Below are 7,297 nucleotides of genomic sequence, written 5' to 3' on the forward strand. Positions count from 1 at the left end.
TGTTTTCCCTTTCTTAACGTAGCATAGAAGGGGAGGAATTTTATCGCAGCTCCTGCTAAGAATCGGGATAGGGCGGCCAATCTCCCGTTGAGTTGTTGTACTTCTTTGACACAGGTTAGGCTCTTCATGTTGAGTATGGCTTGACATTTGTCTGGATTTGCTTCAATTCCCCTTTGTGTGAGCATGAAACCTAAGAATTTGCCTGCTTCTACTGCGAAGGTGCATTTTGCGGGATTGAGTCGCATGTCGTGCTTCCTTATGGTGTTGAATACTCGAGCCAGGTCGGATAATAATGTGTCTTCGCTTTGTGTCTTTATCAACATGTCGTCCACATAAACTTCCATGATTTTTCCTATGTGATCTGAGAAAAATTTATTCATTAGCCTTTGATAAGTAGCTCCTGCGTTCTTGAGACCGAAAGGCATCACGATGTAGCAGTAGTTTGCCTTTGGTGTTAAGAACGATGTCTTTTCCTGATCTGGCGAATACATGGGGATTTGGTTGTATCCCGAGTATGCGTCCATAAACGAGAGGTATCTATATCCGGAGGAAGCATCTACCAGAGCGTCGATGTTTGGGAGTGGGTATGGATCTTTTGGGCAGGCTTTGTTGAGATCGGTGTAATCGGTGCACATTCGCCACTTCCCGTTTGATTTTTTCACCAAGACGACGTTGGCTAGCCATAGTGGGTACTTGACTTCTCTTATAAATCCTGCCTCCAGTAGTGCTTGTACTTGTTCTTCCACAACTTTGGATCGTTCTGGCCCGAGTTTCCTTCGTCTCTGCTGCACCGGCCGAGATCCTGGGTAGACCGCCAATTTATGGCACAGTAGCTTAGGGTCTATGCCTGGCATGTCCGCGACTTTCCATGCGAAGAGATCGACATTATCTCGTAAGAATTGTATCAGTAATTCTTTTGAGTCTCCTTTGAGGATCGTGCCAATATTGGTCGTTTTGTCCGAGGTGTCTCCGATTTGAATCTTCTCTATCTCGCCTTCTGGTTGCGGACGGAGTTCTTCTCGTTGCTGGACTCTGCCCAGTTCGATTGTATGAAACTCTTCTCCCCTGCCTCTAAGGTTTAGACTTTCGTTATAACAGTGGCATGCCATCTTTTGATCTGCTTTTATCGTGGCTATCCCCTCTGTGGTTGGGAATTTCATGCATAGATGTGGAGTTGAGACTATTGCGCCGAGTTGATTAAGTGTTGTCCGACCTATTAGAGCATTGTAGGCTGAACTTACGTCGACCACGATGTAGTCTATCTTGAGGGTCCGAGATTGGCTCCCTTTTCCGAAGGTTGTGTGTAGCGATATGTATCCCAGTGGTTGTACTGGGGTATCTCCTAATCCGAACAGACTGTTCGGGTATGCTCTAAGCTCCTTTTCGTCTAAGCCGAGTTTGTCGAAGGCTGCTTTGAATAAGATATCGGCAGAACTCCCTTGGTCCACTAATGTGCGATGCAGATTGGCGTTTGCCAGTATGACAGTAATGACCATGGGATCATCGTGTCCCGAGATGATGCCAAATGCGTCCTCTTTAGTGAATGTTATCGCAGGGATGTCGGGTGCTTCCTCCTTTCCCTCGACCTGATATACTTCTTTGAGATATCTTTTTCGAGATGATTTGGAGATCCCTCCTCCTGCAAATCCGCCGTGTATCTTGTGGACGTGTCTTTCTGGTGTCCGAGGTGATCGTTCAGTTCGTCCGTCATCCTCGTCCCTTCGTCTTTTTCTTTGGTCATCATCTCGGGTAGCCAGAAATCGATCTAATCTTCCTTCTCTCACCAATTTTTCTATGATATTCTTTAAGTCAAAGCACTCGTTGGTGGAGTGCCCTCGAACTCGATGGTATTCACAATATTTCTTCCGGTTTCCGCTCCCCCTTTTGCCTTTGAGTGGTCGCGCCGGGGGAATTTTCTCTGTATGGCAGACTTCTTTGTACACGTCGACCAGGGATGCCCTGAGAGGAGTGTAATTATGGTACTTTTTGATTTTCTCCCCCTGTCGATCTTCTTTTTTTTTTGGATTCCTTGTCTTTATCTCGGTAGGGGTTCCCAGATTTTGAGTTTTTTCCCAACCGAGCGTTTTCTTCCATGTTGATGTATTTTTCTGCTCGCTCCTGTACTTCGTCTAATGAGGTAGGGTACTTCTTTGATATAGATTGGCTAAATGGTCCCTCTCGTAGGCCATTGATGAGTCCCATGATGGCGGCCTCTGTTGGTAAGCTTTGTATGTCCATGCATGTTTTGTTGAATCTTTCCATGTAGTTAAGGAGGCTCTCCCGATCTCCTTGCTTGATCCCCAGTAGACTGGGGGCGTGCTTGGCTTTATCTTTCTGGATGGAGAATCTGGCCAGAAACTTTTTGGCCAGGTCGTCGAAGTTTGAGATGGACTTTGGAGGTAAGTTGTCGAACCATCGAATTGCTGTCTTCGTGAGAGTTGTTGGGAAAGCTTTGCAGCGAACGGCATCTGAGGCGTCGGTAAGGTACATTCTGCTTCTGAAATTGCTGAGATGGTGGTTGGGATCTGTGGTACCGTCATATAAAATCATATCTGGGAGTTTGAAGTCCTTTGGAATTTTGGTTTTCATGATCTCCCTGGTGAATGGATCCTCTTCTTTACGTGAGCTTTCCTCAGGAGTGATCCGAGGGGCCTTTGATTTGAGATCGGCTTCTAATTGCTGTAATTTTTCTTCCAATTCTCGACGTCGCCGTATCTCTCTTTGTAGATCCTTCCCGATTTCTCGTTGTTGTTGGGTTTCTTTTTCAAGTTGCTTCAAGCGATCTTGAAGTGCTTCTATTGCTCCCGGGTTTGCTGGATTTTTGTCTCCGTTGGATTCCGGGGTGTCTTTTAGTGGGGTGTCCGCGTTTTTGTGTGGCGTTCTGTTTTCTAGATCTGAATCGTGATCGTTGTCATGGTCGTCCGCCATGGTGTTGGGATGACTTCCAGGTCCCCGGCAACGGCGTCAATGTTCCGAGGGTTACCTGAAACTGGAGGTCGATCTCGGACGAGATCTTCTGCACTGGTCGGAGCCGACGTGTCCGGTCGGTGGATGACGGCCGGAGCGGGTGCGTCCGACTTGTTGGATTGACTGCACTGCTGATCCTTCGTCACCGGAGGGTGGGGGGTACCTGCAAGAGACTCCGATGCTTAAGTTAGCATGGGTATAAAGCAGGTTTTATGTAGAATCAGAGTATGAGTTATACCTGGGTGCTCCAGTGTATTTATAGCAGTTGTAGAGTGACCTTTCTAGATAAGATAAGTTAGTTATCTTATCTTATCTTTATCTTTGAGTTGAGGTCAGCTTATCTTCGAGGGAACCCCCCTTATCTCTATAGGCTTGGACGGCCTTTGGATTTGGGTCGTGTTCCTCTACTTGGGCCCTTTATGGGCTTTCCTGTCGATTTGGCCGAGTTCTTTAAGAAGAAGTCGGTCTGCTTGACCTGAAGAGGTCGGTCGCTTTGTCGTTAATCATCCCATGTCGGATAGCTCAACCCAGGGTATGAACAGGTTCCATTATGTGATATGAGTTGTTTGGTATTTTTTATGGCCTTTGTTTGGCTTGGAATTGTGGGTTTAGAGAATTCATTTGTGAGAGAGATTGTTTTGAGGCATTCCAAGCAATTTGTAACACCCTAATATGCAAATCCTTATACTCGAGTCATAAGTCAATGATAATAAGGTGGTACGACTCAAGGTGGAGTTGATATGTATATACATAATTAATAGAGGAAAGTATTAACCGAGAATCCTGAAAGAAACTTAAAAGAAAATTGCTAGCATAACATACACACGTATCGATGAGAAGCATTCGGATAAACGGGATAGAATAAAACATAAAGGAAGAATAGAGTTTAGACAGAATATATATGAACATAAGTATAATAGCCGCTAGTCACGACCTACAAAGTTTAGGTCAGTTAGGGTTACAATAACAAAAGTAGTTGATAATAGTATTTTCTATCTCTCCTAAATACATCAAAATCTCTATAGGCAAGTTCCAAAAAGAAGTACGTATACATAATAAAGTTTTCCAAAATAAAGGAGGAGAGAAATCTAAGCAAAATATAAAACGGAGCTCAAGATCACTTTGCCAGCTTCCAGTCTGACTCCAACTCATCATGGAGCACCAGAATTTACATCTGAAAAATAGTAGATATATACGAAATGGGAACTCCCGATCCATGGGTTTCCAATACGGTAAAAATACTAAATAAATACAATATAAGGTAGCAGGAAATTCACTAAGCAATCTTAAACTTCCACCCAATTCATTTCCATTCCTAGGCTCTTTCTAATCCGTAATTCAGGCAACTAACTTAAGTGATTCTAATCTAATACTCTGATCTCATTAATTTTCACAATTCACCACAACATTCCAACAGTCCAATGGAACAACCCTCAGATAGTTCAAATTCTCAGGTTCTAAATCAACTCATCATATCTCCACCCAGAGCAAGTGAGATGAGCCACTGTATCTACCCAGGGAGCTAAAAATCATCTCATCAAAGACAGTCCTCAGCGTCAACCAATACCAACAAGAGGGACCTCTCAAAATATACAAACACATATAAAGTAATACAAGGAATACACAAGTAAATCTAGGTAAGACAATTAGCATATAGACATTTAATATGTACAATTAAGCAAACCATGACAAGTAATCAAACCCAAACAAAATCAAAGAAATGCAAATGATGCATGCCTACCCTATGGCTAATGAGCTCATTTGTCGATTATACAACTAACCTGACATGTGCGGTAGCTAACCCTGGACAGTCCCATTGTGCACACATCTACCAAGAGGAATTTTACATCTTCAAGGAGTAACGTCTGAAAAGGTATCCGGCCACATCTTGCGACGAAGGGTCAACAGAATCTCAAATCTCAAATTACACTATTTTACAAACACTCTCTTCTTTGCTGAATCTCTCTGACTCTGATTCAGTGATTCTAATTCTTATTAGTTTTATTGCACTTTTCGATCTCAATTTTACTCTTAACTCAGGTTTGCTTCTTAGCACATTACCTTCTTTGGAATCTCTCTCTTTTTTTGCTTAGTGTTCATATTGTATTTTACTTAAGTGGTGTTAAGTTGGGTTAATAGAGAATTGGAGTAACAGAGTTTGGATTTTGAGGAGGCAATGGATTCTGCAGCTTCTTCTAAATGGGTTGTTGTTTAAGTTTTGGAAGAGATTAATGAGCAATGAAGGGTCTTATTGATGGGAATACTGTGTGCCTGATGTTATATGGAATGTGTTTTATTTCGTAGTATCATGGCCGTTATAACAACAACAAGGAGGACTGAACAGTTCCATCGTACAACACCACCAACATGTAAGTATTGGATAGTTGGGAGATGCAACATAAATCCTTGTCGATTTTCGCATAGCTTACCAACCTTGCTATCCAATGTATACTATAATGCCAATACGACATATAAGCATTCAAAGAAGCCTCATTCGTCCGTTGAGAAGATGGCCAGCTCCTCTGTTAAGAAGTCAATAAATTGCGCACCCAAGGCCTTCAAGAAACCAGAAAGTTGTGCACTACGGGCTGTTGAGTGTAGACCAGAAGCTATGTCTATTGAGAAGCCAACCAAGTGTGAACAAAAGGCTGTATTGATTGAAAAGACTGTAGATGTGGAAGATGTGGCCACTGTTGCTAAGGCTTCTGTAGATAAATCATGCAGTATTTGTAAATATTGGATGACTGACAATTGTGTGCATGGTGACTTGCGTCAGAATTTTCATTCATGGTTTTATGGTGATGGGTTTTCTACACTTTTAAAGCTTCATGAACATAAAAAGGTATATACATGTCTGATTCCACCTCTTATTATTTGATATGAACACACGAAAGTACATCCAGTTTAGTGTATTTGGTAAACTAATTCTATAGTTAATTGTCTTGGTTTAATTTGGAAGTTACGTGAATATTGCAATTGAAATAAGTTTGAGGGCGAGAAAATTTATTTCTAAGATGTTTACTCTAGTTAAACTAATAAGTGCCATTGAGTTGGATTTGTTTATGCTAATATTCAAATTTTGTTGACAGGCAATCACTGGGATTGCACTGCCGGCTGGTTCAGACAAACTTTATTCTAGTAGCACTGACGGCATAGTTCGGGCATGAGACTGCAACACTGGTCGTTGTGTTAACATGATCCATCTTAATTCTGAAGTTACCTCACTCATAACTGAGGGCTCATGAATTTTTGCTGGTGTGAAAAATGCTGTGAAGGTAAGATCATACTTCATTCCTCTTTTTTTATTGTAATAATGGTATCTTATGTATAGGAGCTTTAACTGTAAATTTATAATTTGATTGTGGTTGTTGTTAAAGCATGGAATATTCAGACGGGTGTAGATGTTACTCTTGATGGACCTAAAGGGCAAGTCCTTTCCTTGAATGTTGGCAATGATATCCTCCTTGCTGGAGCAAAGGTAAATTACCTTGCAGTGATTTAAGATTGTTGTAATTCAACCTTTGTTTATAGTTAGCCATTTGCTACTGTTGTTGTTTGATTAGAACTATGACATTTCAGCTAGTTCTGTTGTCCATTAGTTTTTAAATAATCTATTTAAATTGCAGGATGGTGTTATTTATGCTTGGAGATGTAGCTCTGATCCCAAAGCTGAGTCTCCTTTCAAAATGGTTGCAACACTAAGTGGTCATAGTAAACTAGTGGTTTGTCTTGCTATTGGATGTCACAAGATGTTTTATTCTGGATCCATGGACCATAGCATTAAGGTAGTGTTTTCTGTCAACTAGGAGTTTGTTTATTTATTTATTTCAATGTGAGATATGCTTCATGTAATTTGCACACTATTCCCCTTTAGCTATGTAATTTTTTGTTTCATTTTCTTTCTTCTAAACCAATAGTGAATCTGATATTTGTTACCCTGCTATCTACAGGTTTGGGATCTTGATACATTACAGTGCATAATGACACTTAACGGGCATACCGACGTTGTCACATCACTTATTTGCTGGGATGATTACTTATTATGGAGTTCATCTGATTGCACACCCAATATTAAAAAAAGTTCACAAATATACCCACCTTACAAAGCTTGAATTTATTTTCTTGCCATCAAATTTCTGGTCAATTTTACTTTTAACTCTTTAGGTTTTTAGATTTTTCAAGTTGGTCAAAATTTTGAACTCATGTTTCTCTAACTTCTAAAATTTGTTCTTGAATCTTGAATATTTAGCAAGTTGAAGCATTATCATAGAATATCTTAAATTTTTTAAATATATTTATAAATAGATATTACATTTAATGAGCTTCATTT

General features: G+C 40.8%; 1 pseudogene; it reads left to right on the top strand.

Annotated features, from left to right (window-relative positions):
- On the top strand, positions 5,276-7,079 carry LOC107610216 (annotated as a pseudogene).

Source organism: Arachis ipaensis, chromosome B01, assembly GCF_000816755.2.
Source record: "Arachis ipaensis cultivar K30076 chromosome B01, Araip1.1, whole genome shotgun sequence".
Taxonomy (NCBI): domain Eukaryota; kingdom Viridiplantae; phylum Streptophyta; class Magnoliopsida; order Fabales; family Fabaceae; genus Arachis; species Arachis ipaensis.